This window comes from Talpa occidentalis, unplaced genomic scaffold (assembly GCF_014898055.3).
Source record: "Talpa occidentalis isolate TD23 unplaced genomic scaffold, MPIMG_talOcc4v2.1 talOcc4.4, whole genome shotgun sequence".
Lineage (NCBI taxonomy): Eukaryota > Metazoa > Chordata > Mammalia > Eulipotyphla > Talpidae > Talpa > Talpa occidentalis.
In genome coordinates, this window is record NW_023604295.1 from 29124270 (window position 1) to 29152269 (window position 28000).

General features: G+C 37.2%; 1 pseudogene; it reads right to left on the reverse strand.

The window, feature by feature from the left end:
* Positions 1-405: 405 nt before the first annotated feature.
* On the reverse strand, positions 406-27998 carry LOC119258060 (proteasome subunit alpha type-2-like; annotated as a pseudogene).
* Between the last annotated feature and the right edge of the window lie 2 nt (positions 27999-28000).

Sequence of the window (28000 nt, forward strand, 5' to 3'; positions counted from 1 at the left end):
TGAGGGCTCGGACTTGTAATGCAGATACTTTCATGGGGCTGAGACTTAACCCCTTGAGCCATCAGGGAGGCCCCTGTTTCTTGACTTTTTGATATTACCATTCTCACAGTTGTAAGATCGTATCTCACTGTGATTTTGGTTTGCATTTCTCTGATAATGAGTGATGTTGAGTATCTTTTCATGTGATTTGCAGCCATCTGTATGTCTTATTTAGAAAAATTCTATCCAGACCTTTGTCCATTTTTAATTTTAATATTTTGGATTTAACAATTCATTATAACTGTCATTTTAAAGACATCAGTCCGTCAGATCATGTATAAATAAGTTTGCAAAAAGTCTTCAAAAACAAAACATACTTTAAACATGTTCAAGTAGAGAGATTATTAGAAATTTCAAAGTTTTCAGTTACTTCATTATTATAGGAGCCAAGTAACCTTTAACTTCAGTTGGAATAAGTCTCTTAAATCCAGCTTCATTGCAGATTCCAACTTCTATGTTATATTATTTGCCCTTTAAAACGTTCCTTTAGGGTCAAGGTGGCTGTATGAATGGCATCTTCAAGTTCTAGATCATCATTACATCCTACAGAAAGTATTCCCATTCACATAATTCTTTCCCATAGCTATGACTTTTCAGGAAAACTAAGCTCCAGATGGATCTGACTGAAATCAATGTTGTTTCCTTCATTCCAACCATAAATAAATAAAAAAGTTCCAAATGGACAAATACCACCTGACTGGGTGTATTCTTGCATCACAGAAGCTACTCTCCATACCAGCTGAGCTGTGGGAATGGGTTCTTGGCAAACCAGATAGAATGGCTGAGCTGGTTTTTGGGCTGCATGCACAAGCACTCTGTAATCTGGGCCCATGCCATTATACACCCAGCTTACATGCTTGGTAATTGGTTCCATGTTGTGTACACTTCACTCATCATACAGAATGGATTTCTGTTTCTTCTCAGTTGCTAATACCACACCATTTGCAGCTTTAATTCCCACTGAAGGGATTCCTTCAGCTACAGCAGCCAAAGTGTATTCAATCTGGACAAGTTTACCAGACAGGCTGAAGGTAGTCAGCAAAAAGCTGTAACCATGCTCTGCTATCTTTATCTGGAGAGCCCCCAATTTTTAATCAGATTTTAAAAATTGAATTGTATGAGTTCTTTGTATAGTTTGGATATTCACCATTGGAACATGATTTACAAATATCTTTTCTCATTAGTAGGTTGCATTTTTGGTTTGTTAAAGATTGAGGATCCCTCCCCCACACTCTAGATTACTACAGGTGGGGGAGGGATCCTCAATCTTTAAATCATGTGGAGTTCATTTTGTAGTGTAGTGTGAGATAGTGTTCTAGTTTCACCTTTTTTTTTTTAAGATTTATTTTATTTATACATACAAGAACTAGGGTATAGGCCAGAGGTGTGGGGGTTGAGAGGATTCACCAGAGTGGGAAACAGAGCAAGCAGACTGACTGAAATACACTGCTGAGGCGAGCAGTGGGTGAGGCAGAAGAGGTCTTCTGTGCCATGTGGATAGCTCCCTGGCCTGGGATCCAACTTGTGCTGCATTGCAGCAGAAAGCTTCATAGGGTTGCTCTGAACCCCTTGCGCCACCAGAGGCCTCTAGATTTCACCTTTTTTGCGTGTGGTTCCAGTTCTTCCAAAACCATTTACTTAATAAATTGTCTTCTCCTTATTGTATTTTTTTTTACTTCTTTTGTTATAAATTAATCGATCATAAATGGGTAAATTTACTCCTGGGGTTTCCATTACATTGATCCGTTTGTTTTTGTATTAATAGTGTACTCTTATGATTACTACAGCTTTGTGATATTGTTTGAATTGAGGGTGTGTGATGCCTCCAATTTTGTTCTTTCTTAGGACTGTTTTGACTGTTCAGGGTCAGTTATGTTTCCATCAAACTTTTAAGATTGCCTGTTCTATTTCTGTGAAAATTACCAATGGAATTTTGATAGGGATCATGTTGAATCTGTAGATTATTTTGGGTATTATGAACACTTTAACAATATTAATTGTATCAATCCATTAAGATGGACTATCTTTCCATTTCTACGTTTCTTCTTTGATTTCTTTCATCAGTATCTTATAGCTTTCAGTGCTACATCCTTCACTTCCTTGGTTTAAATTATTTGTAGGTATTTTATTTTTCTTTGACTTGCTTATAAATGGGATTGTATTCTTTTTTTTTAATTTTTTTCCTGATAGTTCTTTGTGGTCTGTAGATATGCAACTTTTTTATATATTGATTTTTTTATCCTGTAACATTACTGAGGTTATTCAATCTAACAATTTCTGGGCAGAGAATTTAGGGTTTTATCTATATGAAGTCAAATAGTGACATTTTTATTTCTTCTTCCCCAATTTCTTTTTATTGCCTAATTGCTTTGGGTGGGACTTCCACTAGTAGTTGTTGAAAAAAAGATGGTGAAAAATGGGCATCTTTGTCTTTGTTCCCCTCTTAAAGGTAAGGCATTAAACTTTTCATTGTTGAGTATGTTAGTTGTGGGCTTATCATATACAATCTTTATTATCTTGAGTTATGTTCCCTTTATACCCACTTTATCAAGAATTTTTATCATAAGTATATGCTGGATGCTTTTTCTGCTATTTAAATCATCATATCATTTTTTAAACCTTTATTTTGTTGATGTGGTGTATCATACTGATTCTTTTGTGGATGTTGAACCATCTTTGCTTTTCTGGAATCCCATTTAATCATGGTGTACAGTTCTTTTAATGTATTGTTGAATTGGGTTTGCTTATATTTTGTTGAGAATTTCTATACCTACAGACATTTCAATATGTAATTTTTTCATCATTCACAAAGATATTCTAAAAATAGCTAAGAAATTATTTTTATATTATTAGGTGGAATGTTCTATAAATGTCAATAGGTCTAGTTGATTGTCAATATTGTTCAAATCTACATCCTTTTTGATTTTCTATCTTTTTGTTCTATCAACTAAGTCAGAAATATTGAAATTGCCAATTATATGGACATATTTTTTCCTTTACTTCTTAAGATTTAAAAAAAAAAGATTTATTTATTTATGAATACAAGAGCTAGTGTATAGGCCAGAGATGCAGGAGGGTGAGAGGATTCACCAGAGACAAAGCGTGCAACAGAACAGGCAGACTGAAACACATTGCTGATGGGAGCAGCAGGTGAGACAGGAGAGGCCTGCTTCGCCATGTGGGTTGCTCCCTGGCCATCCAGGGATCGAACTCATGCTCCAGAGGCTGCAGATTGCTTCATAGTGCGGTGCTTAACCCTTTGCACCACCAGGGAGGTCCCTACTTCTTAAGATTTTGCTTCATGAATTTTGAAACTTTGTTATTTGGTGCATTCTTTTTTTTTTTTTTAAAGATTTATTTATTTTTACACAAGAACTGGGGTACAGGCCAGAGGCAAGGGAGGGTGAGAGGATTCCCCAGAGACAGAGAGGGGAGCAGAACAGGCATTCTTTATTCAGATTGTTTTGCATTCTCAGTGAATTGATTTTAGACTATTATGAAATGCCTCCATCCTTGATAATATTCCTTGCTTTGATAACTTCATTGTACAATATTAATATAGATAACCAGTTTTCTTATGTTTTATATCTTTTTTCCATCCTTTTACTTTTAACCTATGTGTGTCTTTGTATTTAAAGTGAGTTTTTTTTCCAGACATCTTTCTAAGAGAAAATTTGATACTAATCTTAATGAACAACTCTGGAAAAATGAGAAAACAAATTGGGGTATGAGGGGTTAGGGGAGCCAGGCACCACTCCTCCCTCCATAATAGAAAATCTGTGCATAAGTTTCAGCTCACCAAATCTTAACTACTAATGGCCTGATATTGACCAAAAGTCTTAATGATAAATGATAACATAGTTGGTAAATACATATTTTGTATAAGTATTATATATCAATATATTCTTACAATAAAGCAAACTAGAGAAAATAAAATGCCATTAAGAAAATCATTAGGAAGAGAAAATATATTTGTAGTACTGTACCGTATTTATTGAACACTATGGAAGTGGACTTGCTCAATTCATATCCATGTTGTTCAAGCATCAACTGTGTATCACAAAATGTTTTATCATTACAAACAGTTTTCAAGGAATTGAAAAAGTTGTGGGAAACTATGAAAATATGAAGCAAAGTGGAAAAGAAAGCAAAAAGATTTGTGATACATACACAATAATGTTAAAATGATGTTATTTCTGGGTGAAGGCATTCATTTATTCACTATGCAGCTTTACTGAGGCATGATCAACAAATGAAAATCGTATATGTAAGGTGTACGGCATGATGTATGGGTGAGTGGGATTCTGTGGTGAACTTAATTTTCTTCTTCATTATTGCTCTTTTGTATTTTCCAGAATTAAACCTGGACATTACCATTCTAATCACAAAATAACCAAAATAAACATACAAAAAATTCAGTAAATATTATTTTGACAAAAAGTAGGGCTGCTTATTGTTGGGGAACCTAACCTCTGGTGAAGCTGGGAAGCCTGAACTTTCTAACCACAACTGCCCTTTTGGATTGGTTTTCTATGCGTATGTTATGTTAATAAGCACACCTCAGCACACGTCTGCCAAGTCTTGAACCCTTTTTAAAATGATTCCACTTCCTTCTTTTTTCAAACAAGAAGGTACTGACTGCCCTGGGAATATGTGTCATTTCAACACTCCGGTTGGCTCTGGATCCTGAATTGTTGCAGTCTGTTTGCCTGGTAATCTCCTTGTCTGTGTGAGTTGTTAGGGGTAACCAAAGGCAGCTGATTACTTAATTGTTTAAGTCCGGAAACCAGCCTCTTCCTTTAGTTCCCATCAGGATCTTGAGAGTAGAAGGTATTTGGCCTTGCCAGGTTTTCCATCTTTTTTGGCTTAAAAGGTACACTCTCCCCCCAGATACTCAGGCTTTAGCTGATGAGCTGCATATAGAATTGGCTGCTTATTAAAAACAAATAGCAAATAGCAAATTTTCTATTATCTATAATAATCATTATTATTTTAGATAAATGAAATCATCTTGGTGCTATTGAGACACAAATCAGTTTTTTCCGTAGCTTAAACTGACATGAGAAGGTTTCACGTTCCCTATTTCATTTGCATTAGATCACTGATTGAGGATATTTGAATACATGAAATTTATGAGTACCTAGTATTCATATCAAGCACAGTTGACTTCTAAATGGCTGTTTGCTTTTGTAGTCTAGAGTATTGATTGTTATTGGCAAATACAGTTAAATCTAATGTCCAAATTCAGTTGTTTCTATAGGTAGGAGGGTTTTGAAAAGTTTAATTTGCCTTTAGAAAATAAGGGTCCCCTTCCTTTCTCTCCTACCACCTCTATCTTTGGTTTTCTAATACAGGCTGTGAGAACCTGATGCCAAAGCAACTAGTTGAAAGGGAAACATCTACGTAATTATTGGTTGTTTTGTCTGTACAGTATGAGACAAGAAGTTGGCATGATTTTATTTTTCACCTAGTTGGCAGTTTTGTTTTGTTAGGTTCCTTTGGACTGAAATGATTTGTTGATTTGGTATTGTGTGAACCTATCCTAATGCCACAATAGCTCTGTGACTGTTGGCCAAAAACACAGAAAAACAAGCCAAGTGAAGAGTAAAAAGGATAATTATACTGAAAGCTAGGAGATTTTGTCATTTTGTCGCCAACCAGTTACGTGACCTTGAGCAGGTCATTTCACTTCCTTGGGCCTCCATTTCCTCAAGTGTAAAATGAAGAGACCAGGCAAGACCAGTCTGCAGGTGCCTGTTAGCTTGAGCTCTTGATTGTTTGAACTGGAAAATGCAGATCAGAGCCTCCAGGGTGATCCTCAGAGATCAGTTGGTGAGTTAACATTTCTTGTTAGCTCAGCAAGAGAATAATAATTTTGCAGTTGATTTTTGAAAAAAAAAAATTATTTATTTTATGCATACAAGAACTGGGGTGCAGGCCAGAGGTATTGGGGCCAGAGAGGATTCACCAGGGACAGAGTGGGGAGCAGAACAGGCTGATCTACTGAAATACACTGCTGAGCAGCGGGCGAGACAGGAGAGGTCTGCTGTACCATGTGGGTTAGTTCCCTGGCCAAGGATAGAAATCATATTATAGTGGCTGGTGATAGCCAGATAGTGCAGTGTCTTCAACTCCTGTGCCACCAGGGAGGCCCCTATAGTTGATTTTGAGAACTAGATCACAATTTTTTTTTTCATATTGGTGATTTCCTTCTTTTTTAAATTGAAATAACATTGCATTACTACATTATATTAGTTTCAGATGTGCAACATTAAAAATCAACAAGTGTCATTAGTTAACCACTAAGAGTCCAATTCTCAGATCAAAATTTTCCACTGATTTAAAACACTTCCCATATTTCTTATTATAAATTGATACGTTGCTCAAAGGTAATGTAGCAAATACAAGTTAGCAGAAAGGAGATTTAATTGACCTATAATCCTACACTGAGATATAACTAATGTCAATATTATGTACATGTTTCCATATTTATAAAGATCATCTAAATATAGTCAGTTCTGATATGACATTTGTTTTGAAAACATAAATTTATTCCAATATGATTAGATTAATATTACCTGGGAACAACTCGAGCAGGTTTGCATGTGCACCGTTTCTTTGTATTAAACACTAGATGAACACAGAAAACTGAACACAACTGAATCCAGCCTCTTAGGAATACACATACCGAGTATATAGACATCAACCCTCCTCACAGGACAAGGAAATATGGCCACTGACATCTGGTCTTACAACTTTCTGTACCATTTCAGACAACCCTCCTTGCACCACTTCATGATAGTGGGCAACCTGTGACATTTCCCTCCCCTGGCACCTTGGCACCATGGTCCAAGAAGCAGCCTCTCCATTTAATTTTTTTCCTCTTAGTCTATTTTACATTGTTCCTATTTGTTCTCTGTTCTTTTTACTCTCTTTAGCTCACCTTCCTCTCTTTCTCTATGTCTCTATTATATGTTGCCTCTCTCATCTAGTGTGAAGAGTCTAGGAACCCAGTGGGCAGACATCCATCTGCATAACAAACTGCAGGTCTCTTTCAAGATAAAGTGTCACATTCATAAAATGCTTGCATAAAACTATGCTGTTTTTTTTTTTTAAAGATTTTATTTATTTATTTATTTATGCATGGCCTGGGCTGTAGGCCAGAGGTGGGGGGGGGGGAGGGAGAGGGAAGAGGAATGAGAGGATTCACCAGAGACAGAGTGGGGAACAGAACCTGCAGATTAACTGAAATACACTGCTGAGGGGAACAAGGGATGAGACAGGAGAGGTCTGCTGTGCCATGTGTGTCAGCTCCTTGGCCGGGGATCTAATGTGATACAGTGGCTGCCTATAGCTTCATAGGTGAGACTTAACACACCACCAGGGAGGCCCAAAACGATCCTGTTGTTTTTTTATTGTGCTTTAAGTGTTTCTTTTAAGTTCTTATTTGTTGTAACAGGTTCACTGACAAAATTTTTGGGTGTTGTGTCTCCAACCCATTTTTTCATAAGTTTTGTAGTTTTTGTTGCCTAATTATGCATAGTGCTGTGATTACTAAACTTAGCAATTACATAATAATTAATAAGTAATAATTAGATAAAAGAACAGTTAAACCAGTTTTACTTTAAAATCAGTTAGCTATTTAATTAAATAACAAATTATTAATTTTATTGAATTTCAATCCTTGAGTACAAGTCCTATTCATATTCTTGTGGTGGAATGAGAAGTACTTATGAAATACTTCTGCTGCGTACTGAAGCAATGATGAACATCTGGAGGAAAAGCCCTTGAGTGATTGTTTGAGTTTCTAGCTCAATTTCTCAGTTTAAATTTTGAATATAGCAAATATTAGTAGATACAATCCATATAAACAAAAGCTCCATGGAGTAGTTAATTTTTAAGAAAAGTAAAGAGGTCCTGGGACCAAAATATTTGAGAACACTTGCTAAATCGAGTTCCCTGTAGCTTTTCATTCTGTAATTAAAGTAAAAAACTTCCTTAGTATAGTTTCTCAGAAAGGCAACTTCTAAGAATGTGAATATTTGTAGGTTTATATGGTACCAGTATATGTTCTTATCATTATTGTGTGAGTACACATATTTAGTTTAGTTTTGGCTAAATTTAGTTAACATTCCAGGCCTCTGAGCATCAGCTAGACAACAAAAGTGGGATCGTGTTAAAGTTAGGTCAACTTTTCAGAAATATTTGGAGCTTATTTAATGTTTAAAATGACTTATTGGTATACTTGCAGCTTTTAAACCATAAATGAAACTTCATGTTTTGACCTCTTCGGAGAGGAAAACTCTAGGAAGGGAACAGCATAAATATCTACATAACTTAACAGTTCAAGGACTGGTAAAAACAAAAGGAATGTCTTTTAAATACTATTGTGGCCAAAAACATTGAGCTACAAATGAAACATTTTTCTTTTATAAAACGAGAGTATGGAGGAAATACTACTTAGGAAACAGTTTAGTCTGGTAGAATGAAATATGAATATTGCTTTCTTGACCCTCCTTGTCTTCCTCTGTCCTTCCGTTTACCCATTGTCTTTTCTTCCCTCCTAATTAAAACAATTGAGTTCATTGTTTATCAAACAGGCTTTTCCAACCAGACTTGGTATCTCCTAGAAGTAGAGGAGCTTGAAGACTCTGTTTCTCTCTCGTATTTTTACTTTGTTTACTTTAGTTAATCCAGATTTGGATTAAAATTATTTTCTAAATTCTCTCAGATGCTTTCTTACTGTTTAACACGATAGGTTAAATAATTTTGTAATTATATGGAACAGAATACATTTCTTATGCTTTTCCTTCTGAGAATCTCTACAAATTCTGCAGGTGTAACTTCACACTGACCCTCTTGTGTTACTGGGCTTACTTAGCTTTCAGGTATCTGAAGTAAAGACATTTCTCCCACTGTCAGGAAAACAAACACAAAGCTGATAGTATCACTACACTTAGGTGCATCCTATAACGGAATACTATGCAACTATAAATAAGAATGAAGAAGCCCTCATTGTACCAATAGAGAAAGAGTTCTAAGATATGTTTGTCGAAAAAAAAAAAACAATAGTATTAATAACAATAGTAAGCTTAGAGTGTTATCTTTTGTATAAAAAGTAGAAAAATATGAACATATATTTGCATTTGCTTGTTTTTACATAAATTCTGGAAGAATGTACAAAAATCTAAATACAGTGATAATGTTTGGGCAGGAGGAAAGGAACTAAGTAGATGGACTATTAGGGTGAAAGTTCGACTTTTCACCTTGTATCGTGTTAGTTTTGAACATGTGAATATATTATCTTAAAACTAATAATAATAATATTAAAAATTATACTTATTTTCAGGAAATAAAACCACGACATATTAATAGCATGTTATAGAGCCCAACCCCTACCGGTAGGAAGTCAGTCACTTTCTAACTAGTTTATATTTATTCATAATTCTGGTATTCAAATCACCATTAATATGAGTGACGGGCTTGACCTTGGATCTTGGCAGCCCTTCTTAGTTGGAGAGCATCCCTGGAGAGGAGGAGGTGAGTCTTTACTTCCCTCAGGCAGAGACAGGACCCTCCTCCGCCTTCCTCACATTCTTCAGCTGTCGGGATCATGCTAGAACTGGCACTACCTTCTCTGGCAGGCAAGAGAAGGAGGCTGCCATGGGTTCTGGCACTGTCCCCAAGGTGAGCTTCTCTGATTGCAGGTATCACAGAGAAAACTTTGAAGAGCTGGCAAAACCACCCCTTTGCTTTTTTTGCAACATGATGAAGATGCTAATATTGGGGCAGTTGAAAGCAAAATCTGAAGGTTTTTATTCAAAGAATGTGCTCAGAGGACAAAGCTATTAACAATCCTCGGCCAGGTCCAAGTTTGTTAATATTCCAAGTACCTTAGAATCATTCAGCAGCACATGCCTAATTTGAAGTAATTTATTCTGTTAATATTTTGTTTTCAGCTGCCAGTAATTCTGGGCATATGGCATTCCCCGAAGACATGAGGAAGGAAACCATTATGGGTGATAATAAGAAATGCTCATTCATTGATATGTTTAACATCTTGGCTTGGAGATGAAATTCTAAGCCATGCATCCCAGTGGCTTCCCAGCTGTGTGCAGGTTAAGGCACATTTCCTCGTGACTAGAGATTTATTCCAATATCGTATTTTATTCCAATAATGTGATGATTCCGGGGGCCACTCTGAGTCTTGGCTTTGTGATGGTGATAAGATCACCTGGGATGCTTGCTAAAAGTACAGATTCCTGGACTCCGCCTAAGTCCTGGAAATCTGCTTCAGATAATTCTTATCTGGTTAGTTTGGGAAACATTGCATTTTAGAATCTTTGGAGGAAAGTGATATTTTACTGAATCATATTATGTTCAGGTTGACCTCTTCCACCTGGAAAGAATCCAGTGTCCTCCAAGGCTGGCTAACAATGTGTATCTAGCCTGTGAGATAACCTTCCTGGCTTTCATTTGGCTTTACTTAGAACATTTGACTTCTTTCCCCCTCTAAATATCTGCTGCTTTTTCACAGAGGTTTTATTTTAAATGCAGAGCTCTGAAATCTATGGAGCTACATGTGATATCTGGGGTTGTAATGGAGAGAGGCATCTGGTAACAGCTACTTAATTTAATTATCCTTAAAAATTCACAACTCACCACACCCTATTTCCTCTCTCAGACACATATGGGCATCTAGAGGGGACAAACCAGTGACAGTACAGAGCCTTTATGTGCTGGCACCCTTAGCAAGCACATTGGAAGGCTCCTTCTATACAAAACATGTTTTTACTTACTATGGATTAAAAGGCCCTGATTGGACAGTTCTGTTTAATGAAGTTTAGAAGTTCTAGTTGGCCTCTTCTAAGGTAGAGGGGTTAAAAGTTAGATGAATCCTCCTATGGGTTTCTCTCATAGTAACTTTAAAACTCACCCACATGTGAACTTGTGACCGTGCCAGCAAACAGGTTTATTTTGACTTGACTTGACTGATCAGGAGAACAGACAAGTTAATGAAAAAGAAAAACATTGGCCAGATTGTCTGACAATTTTTTGTTTTTGATCTGTCATCATTATATGAAATCAATCAAAATTGCTGTGACTTTTATAAATCAAAAGACAGTCCGAGTTTTAAACTCAGTATGTTTTCAGCAAACTTCAATGCTCTGGCAGCTGAACCCTTCCCACCTCTCATTGTAGGACACTGATCCTTTCACTTAGGATTTGCTCTTTATAGGTTCTTCTTACTATCCTCAGACTTGCTCTGCACATTTCTTTGCATTAAAGAAAAAAAATATGCTTCCCTCTTCCAGTTCCAGAAAAAGAAAGGAAGGAGAGGAGAGGAGTGGATATAGTTTTTATGGGTCCTGAGGCAAAATGCCTTCTTTAAGAATAAAAAATAAAATAACTAATTGCTGCAAATTTTATATGATTAGCTGAGCATGTGAAAGCACTGCTAGGGTCCTCCCTACATCTGGTCATTCCTGCTAGTGGAGGACTCTGAAGCTGAAGTTCATCAACTTTATTGTAAACAAGCAAACTTTTTGTCTTCTGATTTGGAACACTATCAATTTATTCTTTTTCCTACCCCCAAATTAACAGTTTTAAGTGAGCAAATGAGTCAAAGGATCTCCATATTCAGGTAAAGGCTATTTTGAGAGATGCATAAACAAATTCATAGGTAAGCCTCCATGGGGTGAAAACATGCTCCACAACAAAGCAGTTTCTACCATTCTCTCCTCTTCCCAGGATTCTGCAGTTGGTGCATTTCTCTAGCAACTTTATTTCTTTTTAGTGGGACAGAAAGAGGCTGGGGCAGGGGTTTAGGAGATCTGTGTTCAGTCCCAAATCCCACCTATGGGAGAGTAAAAGTGGAAGAAATAGTACTTAAGTTACATTATGCCCCTGAAAGAAAGGCTGAGTCCTGGACAGATGTGGTTGCTGAACTTGGATGGCACAAATGGTTCCTTGTTCAACAAGGACTCCTAATCTAGTGCTCTGTTCATCTTGCACTCTTTCCTTGTGTCTTCCTCTAGCTGTACAGTGTTAGAAAATGACTTAAAACCCTCTCAGTGTTTGATGTCTTCCTCTGTGCAAGAAAGGGTTAGAACTAGATGATCAAGAAATTCCATTCAGTTTTAGTACTTTCTACTATTTTTTGTTTTTGCTGTTATCCTGATGGCCACTGATATCCTAGATGATCTGTGCCTAGCCCTAGTGCCCAGCAGTCTTTGCTGAATGCTTTGAGTGAAATGGAGATTTCCTAACTTAAGACTTTAAGGTGGGGCATTCACCATGATCCATTACTGACTTTTGAACTTTATTAATTTGATAGTTGTCAGTGAAGCACTTCCCTGGAAGGGCCCTGAGGTGGTGCTCATGACTCCATTTCACTACATAAATGAAAAAATAGAAGCCTACAGACTCCCAAGGTTGCTACACAAACATTAATGACAACAATGTGGATGGGACTAATGGTCTAGGGCAAAGGACTGTGGGTGCTTTGGTGGTAAATGCAGTGTGGTAACATACATCTGGAAGTGTGAGCCTATCTCCCTAAGCCATATACAGTGTTGTAAACCAGTGTTACCTCAATAAAGAAAAAAAAGTAAATCAATAACTGGAACTTGGGATCCCTGATTCCTAGTTCGATGTTTTTCCTGTTTCAATACATAGTCTCAATATTTGGATTGCTTTTAAGTAGTTACAAATGGCCCATCAGTGCCCAAGATTAGTTGTAGCAAAACAGCTTCTGGGACCCATATAACTTGTCCACAGGACAGACTAATGTCAGAATTTTTGTTGGGATCCTTGTTGATCTCAACATGGGATACATATCTAAATGAAGTCTCTATTGCTTATATATTCAAATTAAAATGTGACTTTATTTATTAACATATTTTGTTATACTTTTCTCAGGCCTAAAATTGTCTCTGGCCACTATTATAAACATAAGGGACATCAATTATTTTAATTTGCTTTTTAGAATGCTCTGTCACTAGAAGATCATAACTAAGTTCAATATTCCTTCGGTAACTTTATTGATCAAATTATCTTTCTCTTCCTTAAAAACAAGCTTCTCTCTGTGAAACCACCCTTTGATAAAGTGTGCAACTTCATGCTTTTCAGTTTTGTGCAGTGCTTTCAGGAGACTCATCACTATCATAAACTAAACTTCTTCCTTAACTTTGGAGGTGGACACAATTACTTAAAGGGGGGAATGTGACTTTTCCACAATTGCAATTAGTTGGTGGTAAGATCCAGATTCAATGCAGGATTTTTGATATTTTTTTATTATCACAAAATGTGAGGCATGCCATTAAGATCTTTTCAGTAACTATTAGCTGAGGGCAGGAATAGCTTAATATAGATATACTTTTGCAGTCTGGGCTGAGAAAGCAACGTAAGATGTTATAAGCAAACATGAGGAGTATATGTGTATATCAGGGGAGGGTGAGCCTTGTGTGAGGGTGGGATGTGGACTGGTGCAGACCCTTTTTGTCAATGAGTCACACAAGCACTGGTTTGATTTGGCACCCACTGAGTTGTATCTGTTGACTCACTCATTTAGCATTGTAAGGACAAAAGGCCTTTGTCATCAGCACTTTTTGTTTTCTTTTTAAAATATTACAGATACATTGTACTTCTGTTCCCCTAAGTATGCCTTTCACCCTTCTCCATTTGCAGAAATCATCTTTTAAAGAGTACATCATATAAAGTATTTTACCATTATAATGTGAAAGGTAAAATTCCACCATTTAACATTAGTCTTAATCTACAGGTTAAGGACTCTTTTAATGGGCAAGAACATTTTCTCCTCATTATCACCTCCTTAAGTTGAATAAAACTAACAGGCCTAGACTTGGCCTTGGGGGTTTTTCAAGGTGATAATGAGAGAGAATTTTGTGTGTTTTGTGCCTTATTTTAGTTCTTGATTTATTTGCTTTGTTGTCTCTACTAGATTTTAAGTTGTTTCAGAGGGGACTGCCATTTTAGCGTTGAATACCTCACTGAGCTAAGCTCCTACCTAGTGTACAGTAGGTGATAAGACAGTCAGAGATTCAAGGTGGAGTTTCTAAAATTTTTCTGATAGATCCAAGGGTAGATTATAGCACAAGTATTCTTCTCTCTGAACAGCAATAAATATTATTCATATAAGATTGATTTCCATATATTTATAATTAAGAGCTTTCTCTCTTAGGCTAGGAATATTTCTGTGCAATCTACCTGGACAGCCTTTTGGGTCTAATTATTAATAAGAAGGTTGCTTGGTAAATATAGGATCTGAACAATAAATGGTTGAGAATCAAGAGGGTTATTTCATCCAGGTTTGCTGAAGCCTGAATAAGTGCACTGCTTTAGGGACAGACACACCATTACATACTACATTTGTTCCCTTCTTACCCCCAAAGTTCTACCTTATTTTCAGAACCCAGCAGACTTTTCATGACAGCTTTCTGTCAACAGTATCAAATATAATCCATTTGCTTAGTAAATTTAAGATAGAGCTACATATTTAAACATTTTTCCTTTAAGTTGTCTTATTTTTTTCCTGGACTATTGACAGTGTCCAATTGTGTGAGTGTAAATGAATCTAAGTAGAGATGGCTTTGTGAGCATCATTTTCACTGTATCTCATTTAAGTCTTTTTTGACTACCCTATGAGGTAGACAGAGCTGGGTTCGAACCTGGCTGATTCTGAGGCCTATATTCTTTACCCTACTGTAGGGGCAGGATAGGCAAAATGCAGGTTTTCTGATCCAGCAGATGGCTAAAGGAGAGTCCTGGAGCCCACAGTGGTTTTCTCAGATTTTTATTGAGCTTTACATGCATTGCAGCAACCAGGTACACAGCACACAGGGGTGCCTGGATTCTTTCTGGGCTTCTCTCTGGGCTTCTCTCTTTCTCCTTTAGCTTTCTTCTGCTTCTTTCTCCTACTTCTCTCCTGCATTTTCTTGGTGACTATCTCCATACTCCTCCCATGGCCCACAAAGGTAAATAAGACAGTATGTAACAATGTAACAACTGCAGGTGCCCCATCAGGCAGGGCAATCCTAATGGTGGGAGGGCAGTAAAGCCTGAAAACCATTTACCCTACACCTACATTACATTGCTTCCTCATGGATACTTAAGTCCCTTCATGACCACATTACCATCCTTAAACCAGTCTCACTTTTCTCCCTTCATCCCTTCCTCCAGGAATGACAAACTGCTCCTTTGGTGCCATTCTGTGATTAATCCATAGACAGGATGGTTGGATTTCACTACACATGTTTGGCAGAGATTTGAGTACCCAGGACCAAAAAAATAACAGTGTCACAATGGGAGCAAGTAAAAGGGAGTATAAATTTGTATGTGTCATAGTATGCCATACATACTAAGTAATAGACCTTTAATATAGGTTGTTTCATTTAATCTTCACATTAACTCATGCACTGTCAGTGAAATGTAGAGTAAAAGTTAAAAGTTTAGACACTTAAGCCAGTTTTCCTGGGTTTGAATCCTAGTTTTGCTACTTACTAGCTGTATGATTTTGAGCAGGTCACTTGTCTGTGCCTTTGTTTGCATCTTTATAAAATAAGATTGATAATAATTGAACTTGCCTCTTTATATTGTAATGAGGATCAAATCAGCAGTCTCTGGTACATGGTAGGCACTATCTGTGGATGACTATTTGTAGTGCCCCATTTTTATTTATTTATTTAAAAGATTTATATCATTTATTTATGCATATAAAAACTGGAATCTGTGTCAGAGGTGTGGGGGTTGAGAGGATTCACCAGAGACAGTGGGGAGCAGAACAGGTGGATCTACTGAAATATGCTGCTGAGGGGCAGCAGGAGAGACAGGAGAGGTCTGCTGAGCCATGTGGATTAGGACCCTGACCTGAGAGACTGGTGATAGCTTGATAGTACTGAGACTTAACCTCTGCACCACCAGGGAGGCCCATGTAGTACCCTAATATTTGAGAGGAGGAATCTAGACTTCAAGAGTTTATGTACTTATCTGAGGTCACAAATAAGTAAATAATTGTACTAATTTTTAAGCCTAGGATAGTCCACTTTCAAAGACAGTACATATCACTGTGTTCAAGAGGTTAAAGATAACAAACCTTTTAGAAGAAGAAACTATCTCTTAGGTTTGTATATATAAGAACAAGGTAAAATATTGGAGAGGCAAAGAGAGTGGGTTTGAGAAGAATCACAAAAATTTGCCCTCTGTTTATATGCTTTTCACTATCTAATGTTACCTTCTGGGGTCATAGAAATACAACTTGGTCACCTGGGAGCAATTAACAGTTGTAAATATGAAAGACATTTCATAAAGGTTGACCTTAATCATTAGAGTATGACAATTTCACAGGGAGGAACCTGGGCTTAAAGAAGTTAAGTGTAGGTCCCTGAGGGAATGGTATACACTAAAGTCATATAAATGCTTGTGGCATACACATATAAGAAAAAAGAATTTTGGCGGGATTACTTGAACTAATTAGGATCTTAAGAAGTCAACTTGGGATAAGAAGTCCAATTGCTTGCATTGGAAGAGAGCAAAGAAACTGAGGGCAACCACAGAGAGTATGGGGTAAGGTAAGAGGGGAATATTTTTTGTCATAGTAAAGACAAGAACTTTCATGGTTGAAATAAGTGTCAACATCTACGTTCTTTCTGATTAGTACTATGGAGCCATATATCAAATAGCTCAAAAAAGGTGCCTGTCTTTTTACTTCTAATATTCTCCTGGGACATGACGAAAAATAACCAAAGATCTATATTCATCACATATGATTAGAAATAGAGAACATTTTAAACTGGTCTATTCTAAAATAAATGTATAGATTTGAATATTATATAGCCTTTAGTAGTAATTTTAGGAATGTTTTTTAAATGCTTTGGAAGCAAGGATTTTTTTTTTATCTTTTTTTTTTAAGATTTATTTATTTATTTATACAAGCAGTGGGTACAGTCAGAAGCGCGGGAGGGTGAGAGAATTCACCAGAGCCAGAGCAGGGAGCAGAGCAGGCAGAAGGACCGAAGTACACTGCTGAGGGGAGCAGCGGGCGGCAGGAGAGGTCTGCGCACCATGTGGGACCCTCCTCCGGTGGCCAGGGAGCAGCCGGGGATCGAACCGGTGCTGCAGGGGCTGCAGGAAGCTACAGGCAGCTTCTCAACTCAGCGCTCAACCGCTGTGCCACCGGGGAGGCCCGGAAGCAAGGATTTTTATAGCTTGTTCAAATTGTATATTCCTTGTTTAAGACAATGTATGACATGTAATAAGAGCTTAATTAGTATTTGTTAGAGAAGTAGATATAATATTAAGTTTGGAATAAAAATCACCAAAAGACACAAAAGTCTTGTTTTGAAAAGAATTCTGACTATGGAAAAGCCAATGTTAAAAATGCTCTGTACTAAATATGAAAGTCTGGATTGGATCCTGGAAGAGAAAAAAGGTATTTTTTCAAGTCATAAAAAGACATGTAAGAATTTTAAATGCACATAAATATGGAAGAAGACAATCTGAAAAGACTGCATGCTATATGATTCCAAATATATGATATTTCTGAACAGGCAAAACTAAAGGGATAGTAAGATCAGTGGTTGTCAGGATTTTGGAGGCAATGGATGAGGGATGAATAGATGAGGGACAGAGGAATATTAAAGGCAGTGTACAATACAATACAAACTTTATTCAAACTATGAATATTAGTTGGTAAAAATGCATCAATATTAATTCATTATTTTAACAAATGTACCACACCAATGCAAGATGTTAACTACATGGGCCTCCCCGGTGGCGCAGCGGTTGAGCGCTGGGTTGCGAAGCTGCCTGCAGCCTCTGCGGCGCCAGTTCGATCCCCAGCTGCTCCCCGGCCACCGGAGGAGGGTCCCATATGGTGCACAGACCTCTCCTGCCGCCCGCTGCTCCCCTCAGCAGTGTACATCGGTCCTTCTGCCTGCTCTGCTCCCCGCTCTGGCTCTGGTGAATTCTCTCACCCTCCTGTGCTTCTGACTGTACCCAGTGCTTGTATGTATAAATAAATAAATAAATCTTAAAAAAAAAATCTAAAAAAAAAGATGTTAACTACAGAGGCAGTGTGCTAGTGATGGAAGGCCAGGGATGATATGGATATATAGGACATGTCTTACTTGCTCAATTTTTCTCTAACGCTGAAATTGTACAAAAAATGAAGTCTATTAATTACTTTTTAAAAGGACGTTATTGGAAAAGTTGGTGAAAATTGAATAAAGTCTAGATCTGAGTTAATAATATTGTGCCAACATAATTTCTTAGTTTTGACAATTGTACCATGGTTACATGAGATGTTAATATTATGAGAATCCAGGTGAAGAATATGTGAGAATTCTCTGTACTATTATTGCTGCTTTTCTGTTAACCTAAAATTACTCCCAAATGAAAACTTTATTTTAAAAAGTATGGCTCAAGTAGTTTCCCATACTACAAGGAGAGAAATGAAGTTGCTGATTCTGTAGCCAACATTATGACTATAACAGGAACTGTATGAAATGGCAGCAGAGGAGGTTCTTTGCTTTTTCCTGAGAAGATTATCTAAGAGTTAACTAGAGGGACACTATACCCAGAGAGTCCCATGGTAAAATTGGAATATCCCTTGGATTTGGAGACCAACACCAAAGGCACCGAGGACACACAGAAGAAAGTCATGCTTCACTGAGCAGGAAGTGGATAGAGAAAAACACATGGAAGTTGTGGTCTGGGGTAGGGGATAAATTGGCAGGCTTACAGTTATGTTGGGGGACTGGGGAAGAAAGTATTAAATGATGTGGAGGCACATATTCTTGACTGAGGGAAAACATGTGCAGAGTTGCTGAGGTATGCCACACAGGCCAAGGTCCTGGTAAAAAGAACAGACTTAATGCTGGATTACCCTCCCATCCCCCACAACTCAGCACTGGTACCGACTTCTGGTATTCACCGACAGTTCAGAGACTGCAGTCTCTGATCTGGAGGCAGAATATCAGTGGTGCCACAAGCACAAGCCAGCCTGCTCTCCTCCCATTCCTGGCACATCCTCATTAGTAGCTGGACTCCTTCAGGCCCCTCTGCTGCCTTCTAACTCAACAACTGCAAAAACAGGTCTCAGTACATATAGAAGCAAGAAAAAAGTCAAAACAAAACAAAAACTAAAACAAAACCATGGTGCCACCTATGGGAAAAGTAAAAGTAGTTCAACTCTAATCTCTGTTATAGATATTTTAAAAATAAACAGGGAGAGCCTCCCCTGGTGGCCCAGCGATTGAGTGCTGGGCTGCGAGGCTGCCCGCAGCCTCTGCAGCACCAATTCGTTCCCCAGCTGCCGGAGAGGGTCCATCAAAAAGAAATAAATAAATAGAGTTTAAAGATTAAAAAAAAGTATAAAAAAATTAAACAGGAAAATCTAAAACAGTAAAATATACAGGCTAAAAGTACTACGCATGGCAACTCAAGACCTCAAGGAAATATGACATAACAAGGAAAGAACAGCTATAGATACTAACCATAAAGACATAGAAGATTATATTTCCCTGTCACAAGAGTTCAAAATTGCTATAATAAAGACAAATCAAAGAGAGACAAAAACACAGAAAGGCAAATCAAGAAAACTCAGGAAGGCTAATCAAATAGAAACAAAAAATCAGAAAAACAAACAAATGAACTGAGAAATAAAATTATGAACACAAAAGAAAATGTCAAGCTCTAAATAAGAAAATAAAACAGAGTTAGGATGTAAAGAGCTTAATAGTTGAGATTATAAAAATTGTAGAGTAGGTAATAGAAGCAGAATAGATTAAATGGTGAATCAAATCAGTCACCTCAAAGATACTAATGTGAAAAGGACCCAAATGGAAAATGCAGGAGAATAATGAAGTAAAAAGAAACAAACAAACAACAACAAAAAAATGAAGAAACCACTTTGATAATGAACTGACTCCATTAGAATATGATATATCAGAACAATGGGAATCCCAAAAGAGGAAGAGACAGTGGTGGTGGTGATGGTGGCAGGGGAAGGAGAATAGAGAACTTATTAAAAGAAATAATAGAGGAAAACCTCAAATTTGGAGAAAGAACTAAATATAGATGCCTATGACGCTAAATGAAAATCTATATGCAATGAGATCTACACCAAGACATAGAGTAGTAAAACTATCAAGACTGCAGTATAAATAAAGAATATTGAAGGTGGCTAGGGGAAAAATGCAGGTAAATTATAAAGGTACTCTCATCAGGCTGTCATAAGATTTTTCAGTAAACATGGTTCAAGCCAGCAGAGAATGGAATGATAAAATACTCAAAGATAAAAACTGCCAGCCAAGAATATTTTGTTCTATAACACTATTTTAGATATGACAGAGAAATAAAGACCTTCCCAGACAAACAAAAGCTGAGGGAGCTTGCCAACACTAGATTTTCCCTAGGTTTATTTTTCCCATTGAACCCTTCTATTTAAATCAAAGAAAAGAAAATCCACAAAAAAATTGAACAAGGAAATAACTAGAACCAGAAAACTAAAGACAAAAAGGAAGTAGCAAGCTCACAAATACCAATAATCACCTTAATATAAATGGACTGAACTAATCAATAAAAAATTCAGAGTGGCTGGTTCAGAAAATAAAACCCAATGTTCCTCTGTCTTCAGGAGACCCATCTTAGCTCCAAAGATAAAGAGGCTCAAGTTAAAAGGGTGGAAAACAATCCTACAAGCAAATGGTACCCTAAAAATGGCAGGGACAGCCATACCTATATTTAATAAAATAGATTTCCTGCTAAAAAGACAACAAGAGACAGAGATGGACAATATAAATGATTAAGGGAGCAACCCATTAAGAAGACATAAGTCACTAATATTTATGCACCAAATGAAAGAGCATCAAAACATACAGAGCAACTGTTAACAAATCTAAAACAGACATTGGTAGTAACACAATAGTAATAGGAGACTTAACAGCCCAATTTTCTCAATGGATTGAACAAGCAGAGAAAATCAACAAGGAAACAATAATCTTTTTTTTTTTTTTTTTTTTTTTTTTTTTTATTAGAGGCATGCTTTATTTATTTGTTTGCTGGTTTGTTTGTTTGTTTTGTTTGTACATGCACTGGGTACAGTCAGAAGCGCGGGAGGGTGAGAGAATTCACCAGAGCCAGAGCAGGGAGCAGAGCAGGCAGAAGGACCGAAGTACACTGCTGAGGGGAGCAGCGGGAGGCAGGAGAGGTCTGCGCGCCATGTGGGACCCTCCTCCGGTGGCCGGGGAGCAGCCGGGGATCGAACCGGCGCCGCAGAGGCCGCGCGCAGCCTCGCAACCCAGCACTCAACCGCTGCGCCACCGGGGAGGCCCAGGAAACAATAATCTTAAAGGAGAATCAGAACATCATAGATAGCATCTCTGAAAAGCTTAGTACATATTCTTCTCAACTGCACATGGAACATTCTCAAGAACAGACTAAATGTTGGGTCACAGAAAAATGTCAATAAATTTATGAAGATTGAAATCATATCAAGTATCTTGTCTGATTATAATGTTATCAATTAAAAATCAACACAAAAAGAAATCAGGAGAACTTCAAATATGTGAACACTAAAGAATATGCTTCTGAATGACTACTGGATTAAAAAAGGAAATTAAATGAAGAATTAAAAAAATATCTGGAGACAACATGAAGACATGACCTATCAGAACCTATGGGATGCAGCAAAAGCAGTATTAAGAGAGAAGTATATTGCCATACAGGCCTACATTAAGAAACAAGAATGAGATCAAATAATTAAACTTACAACATAAGGAACTAGAAATGGAAGAATAAATGAAATGAAAATCCTCTATAGAAGGAAGGATACAATAAAAATCTTAACAGAAATGAAGGAAATGGAAATTAAAAAAAGTGCAGAAGACAAGTTAAACCAAAAGCTGGTTCTTTGAAAAAATAAAGACAACAGTCAAACCTCTAAGTTCACTAAGAAAAAAAAAAAAAAAAAAAGGCCATAGATCAGAAACCCACAGCTTAATATACTCAATAGTGATAAGCTGAAAACTTTTCCTCAGAGATCGGGTATATGACTATAATGTCTACTCTCACTACTAGTAGTATATTGGAAGTCCTAGCTAGAACAAGTGAGAGACAGGTATAAAATGAATCAAAATTGGAAATGAAGAATTAAAACTATCACTATTTACATATGACATGATAATATACACAGAAATCCCTAAAGACTTCACTAAAAAACTATCAGTACAGTGAACTGACAGCCTACACAAACAATATGCAAAAATTTGTTGTGTTTTTATATGCAAACCATGAACTAGAAAAGAAAGAAGTAAACAATCCCATTTATACTTGTATCCAACATAATTACATACCTAGAAATAAACATAACAAAGGAGCTGAAAGACTTATACAACACAAACAAAGATACAAAGAAATAGAATACATTCCTCACTCATGATTTGGAAAATTAACATTGTTAAAATGGACATTTTATCCAAAGTAATAGACATATTTAATGCAATCCCTATCAAAGTTTCAATTGCATTCTTCAGACATTACTGAAATTTATTTGAAAACAAAAATTACTCTGAATATTCAAAGAAATACTGACAAAAAAAGAAAAGAGATATCACACTCCTGGACAGTGTGCATTACAAAGTTATAGTAATCAAAACATTATGGTATTGGAATAAAAATAGACACACAGACTGATGGAATAGAATGGAAAGTGCAGAACTTAACCTACTCTTATATGGATGGTTAACCTATGACAAAGAGGTCAAGTTTATTCAATGGAGAAAAGAAAGTCTCTTCAACAAATGTTGTTGTGAGAAGTAAACAGCTACACACAAAATGAAAATAGATTACCATTCCATACCATATACAAATATTAATTCAAAATGAATTAGAGACTTGAATGTAAGACCTAAAACCATAAGACATATAGAAGAAAACATAGACAAAACAATCCACAGACTGACTTCAGAGATGTCTTTGGGAACTTGACTCTAAATGCTCGGAAAACAAAAGCTAAAATCTCCCTGGTGGTGCACTGGGTTGAGCGCAGTGCTGTGAAGCTGTCCTCAGACTCTGCAGCACAGGTTCGATTCCTGGCTAGCCAGGGAGATACCCACATGGCACGGCAGACCTCTCCTGTCTCGCCTGCTGCTCTCCTCAGCATTGTTTTCCATCCATCTTCCTGTTCTGCTCCCCACTCTGCCTCTGGTGAATTCTGTCACCCTCCCTTGCCTCTGGCCTGTACCCAAGTTCTTGTATAAATAAAATAAATCTTTTTAAAAAAAAGCTAAAATAAACAAATAGGACTACATCAAACTCAACTTCTTATGGTGAAAGAAGCTATCATTAACCAAAAAGACACTCAAGTGAATAGGGAAAGTGTGTTTGTACATCATATGTCAAATAAGGTGCTAATAACCAACATCTGCAAAGAGCTTATATATCTCAACAATAAACAAGCAAAAATACAATAATAAAATGGCAAATGGCTAAATAGATACTTCTCTAAAGAAGACATACAGATGACCAACAGGCACATGAAAAAATCCTCCTCATCACGTATGATCAGGGGAATGCAAATCAAATCACAATAAGATACTGCTTCTCACCTTTGTGAACAGCTCACATCAAAAAGTCCAGAAAAAAGTGTCGGTGAAGATGTGGAGAAAAAAGAACCCTGGCACACTGCTGCTGATAACATAGACTTGTCTAGGCTTTATAGAAAACAGTATGGAGTTTGCTCAAAAAATTAAAAGTAGAGCTACCATGTGATCTGGGAATTTCACTCACACTATTTCAAAGGGATATATGCACTCCTATGTTCATTGCACCAATTTTTACACTGCCCAATATTCATGGAAACAATCTAAGTGCCTGATAGCAGATGAGAGACTAAGGAAATGTGACATATGAAACAATGGAATACTCCTCAACTATAATAAATGATGAAATCCTGCCATTCGGGACAACAGTGATGGTACTGGGGGGCACTGTGCTAAGTGCAGCAAGTCAGAAGGAGAAAGAAAATCCCCGATGATTATATTAATATGTGGACCATAGAAAAACTAAAAAGAACAGATGAAAATAAACTAAACAAACCCAATAAATCTAACCGTAGAACAGAGGTCATAAGAAAAGAGGGTGTGGTATAGGGACCAAACTGGGGAGCAGACCCAAAGATCTGCCAATGGTTGATAATTATGTGTGCTTTGGTGGTGAGTGTGCTACGGTAACGCACAGCAGAAGAAATGTGACATATACCTATAAATCATATATAGTGTTGTAACCTGATGTTACCTCAGTAAAATATAATTACAAAAAAAAAAAAAAAACACAAACCAATAACAAAATGAAACCAAAATGCTGTAACTAAAACAACATCAAAAAGAATGCCTCACAGAAAATGATGGTGAGGACCTCCTGGCTGACAACCACTTCAAACGTGGATTCTGTAATCAGACAGGGCACTACAGGGAACAGTGTCATTGTTCTAGTGAGCAGAATGGATAATAAAGGGAAAATCAAATGCCCTCATTTCAATTCTGGACTTTAGGTGAAAGAGACGGTACGAAAGTTCCCTAATAGATGAAGTTAAAGATGGTATATAATACTTAAACACCACATAAAAATTTTAATAAGCACCATTATTTTTAGAAGAAACAAAAATGACAAAGGAACAAAAAGTTTTTTTCCCCTTGGAACAGCTTCTTTTTGACCTTCTCCAATCATATCCATTCATATTCGATTCTGGAGATTTTTCAAGGAAAAAGGGTGATGCAAATTCTGCCCTGAAGGACACCAAAACTTGACTTTTCCAAAGTCAAATTGTACATGTTTTTCCCTGACATGGTGCACACTTTCATCTTCAATGACCTCAGTGCTGCTCTTAATTATTATTGGCATAAATATGTTCTTCAAGGTCACAAGCAGTTTCCAACACCACCTTTGCTGTTCCACAAGATTTCAAAAACTTTCTTGTCTCTGCTTTGGGGTATTTTATCAATGGCCACATCAGAAATTGTTGTCATAAGGACTTCTTCAAAAATCCATCAATGTCAATCATTATCATTCCTTTGGAGAAGAATGCTTGCTATATAGCAAGATGGCCATAGGGGTGGGAGAAGTCATCTAGCTTGTGACCTTAGAAAGTGTTGAGTTTCCAGCAATCAAAAAAGATAAACTCATGCCTTTTGCAGCAACATGGATGGATCTGGAAGGGGTCATGCTCAGTGAAATAAACCAGAAAGAAAAGGAAAATTACTGGATGGTCTCACTCATAGCAGGAATTCAGAAAACCCAAATAAGGGATCAGGAAAAAGACTAATTATAATAATGTAAAAATCAAAATCAACAGGCAACTGTAAGCTGTACAGTTGCTTACAGGCAACTGTAAGCCACACTGCAGGGTGGGGGTGGGGAAAGGGAGCAGGATCACAACAAGGGTGGTGGGAATTTTATGGGGACTATAATCAAGATGAAAATGCATACATTGTATAAAAATGAAAAATGATGTAAAAATATATAAAATAAAATTTAAAAAGTGTTGAGTCTTACACTAGGACTCCTTAGATTTGGCTCACACCTAACTGGCCTTGATATTGGCTAAAGAAATTCAAAGAGGAGAATTTGTTCTGGAATACCACTCTCAGCTTTGACTGTTAGATTCAAATGTTGGACTGTTACTTTACTCCTCACAATTTCTGTATATCTGGTGCTTTTTTTACCTGCCTATGCATTCAATCTATTTCATCAGGGTAGCAAGGACAATAGATCTACTAGGAAGTTTGGGTTTTTTGTTGGCTGGGGAGATAGTGCAGAGCAAGGGCACTGTTTCCCTTGTTCTTACCTTGCACCTCTCATAGGGGTAATGGGATGAGGTTGATGGTGATAGACATGAAGAATGTGATAGAGTCATATTTTAAGGCATTCTTTGCCCACTGGGCATTTCCAGTGCTTTTAGATCTATGAATCTAACTTATCACAAAAATCTGAACAAGGTTCTACTTCCTGTCTGTAGACAGGGAGAGGCTGGTCTTCTGACAGGTTGGAAAAATTTCTCTGAGTGTAGCAACTCAGAGGCTTTAAGGGACAGTGTTCTAATGAGGAACTAGACCTGAAACATGGGTAATGACTATTAAGTCCCTACTCCAGGGCTGGCTTCCTGGTTAAGTTACCTGGGAAGCCCCTCAAGATCCGTACTCAGAAAGGCCCCACGCTAGGTTTAATGTTCTGCTATTACTGTCTTGAAATTATTAATACTTTTTCAAATGAGGAGTTTTAAATTTTGCATAAGCCTCTGTCATAGTCTTTTGGGACGGCTGAAACAAAAAAACCATAGGGTCAGTATTACAAACATTAATTTGTTTCTCCCAGTTCTGAAGGCTGGAAATCTTAAATCAGGGGTCAGCATGGTCAGGTGAGGACCCTCTTTTGGGTCACAGATTCCTTGTTGTAGCTTCACCAGGTGGAAGGCATGAGGGGTCTCTCTAGGGGTCTCTTTATAAGGGTACTAATCCCATTCACCTGTTATTGATCACCTATCAAAGGCCCCACCCAATAATACCATCACTTTTGGGAACAAGGATTTCAACATATCAATTTTGTGGGAAACACATTCAGACCATAGCAACCCCACAGATGATGTAGGTGATCCACCCAAGGTGTGAGAAATATAGAAAGATCAGACAGATTGGAATTGAAATTTGGGATCAATTCCTTGCTGACTATGACATCATGAATAAATCCTCACTTAATTCTCTGAACCTCAGTGTTCTCATCTGTTAAATGGGGATAATTCCTCATTATGAGAAATATTTAAATTGTAAAATATAGCTTAAAAGAACTAGCTTGGAATCAGGCATAGAGTAGATATCTTTCCATCCATCCATCCATCCATCCATCCATCCATCCATCCATCCATCCATCCAGACACCCAACAAACATTTGCTGTTTGCCTATTTGCCAAGACACTATGTTAGGCCTGGCCCTTTATAGAATGCAGAATTGAACAAAATGTGTTCTCAAATAGTTTACGATGTAAAAGGAGAGACAAGACTTGTCCCTTCACAAAGGTTCCTACTGACAGAATTCTTCCTATACACAACATCAATTTGGAAACTGGTTTGTTATTTGCTAGGAGGTAGGGAGGAGGTAAGAGAGAAATAAATGTAAAACATTGACACGAGAAGGTAGGTTTGTAACTTGTGATAGTCTGAGTTGCGAAGAAAGTTAACAGCAAGCTTTGACAAGTGTAATCTCATTTTAAGAAATAGTCCAAGGAGAAAGAGGATGATAATTATGGATACAGGGAGTCAGAGGAAGGAGGCTGGGGAGGGAGGTGGTAACTACAGTTCCAGGAGTAAAAAAAGAGGAAAACTGGATAGGATACAAACTTTACCACTCCTATTGTTGAACCACGCAGCAAGTTTAAGTAATAGCAGATTTCTGGTTTTAACCACAACAGTTTTTATCAGGTTAAGCCTGAAAGCAGACTAGCAACACACATACATGGGAAATTTACCATCTTAGTTTAATAAATGATTTTATGTGCTGTGTTGAAACAGTGCAACTTCCTTAATTCAATATCTGATGAAGGAGACGAATAGAAGAATTAATTTACCACACACTAATTAAAGAGGGGTATGCACTGTATATACGGTGAAAGTCTCTGAAATGAATATTTGATAAACAATATCTGGTAAATTAAAAACCTGAAATGTTAAATTAAATGCAAATTAAAAATCTGGAATGTTAAATTAATTAAATACAGAAAACGGCATCAAATAACATTGTAGGTCTCAGTTAAATCAGGGAGGGAAAAAAAAAGCCAAGTTACTCAGCATCTCATCTGACTGGCATGACTCTTGACTCACCTGTTGGGAATAAATGAGGGTGACAGGCGTTTCAGCTTTATCCACAAATTTGCATGTCACGTGCACCATCA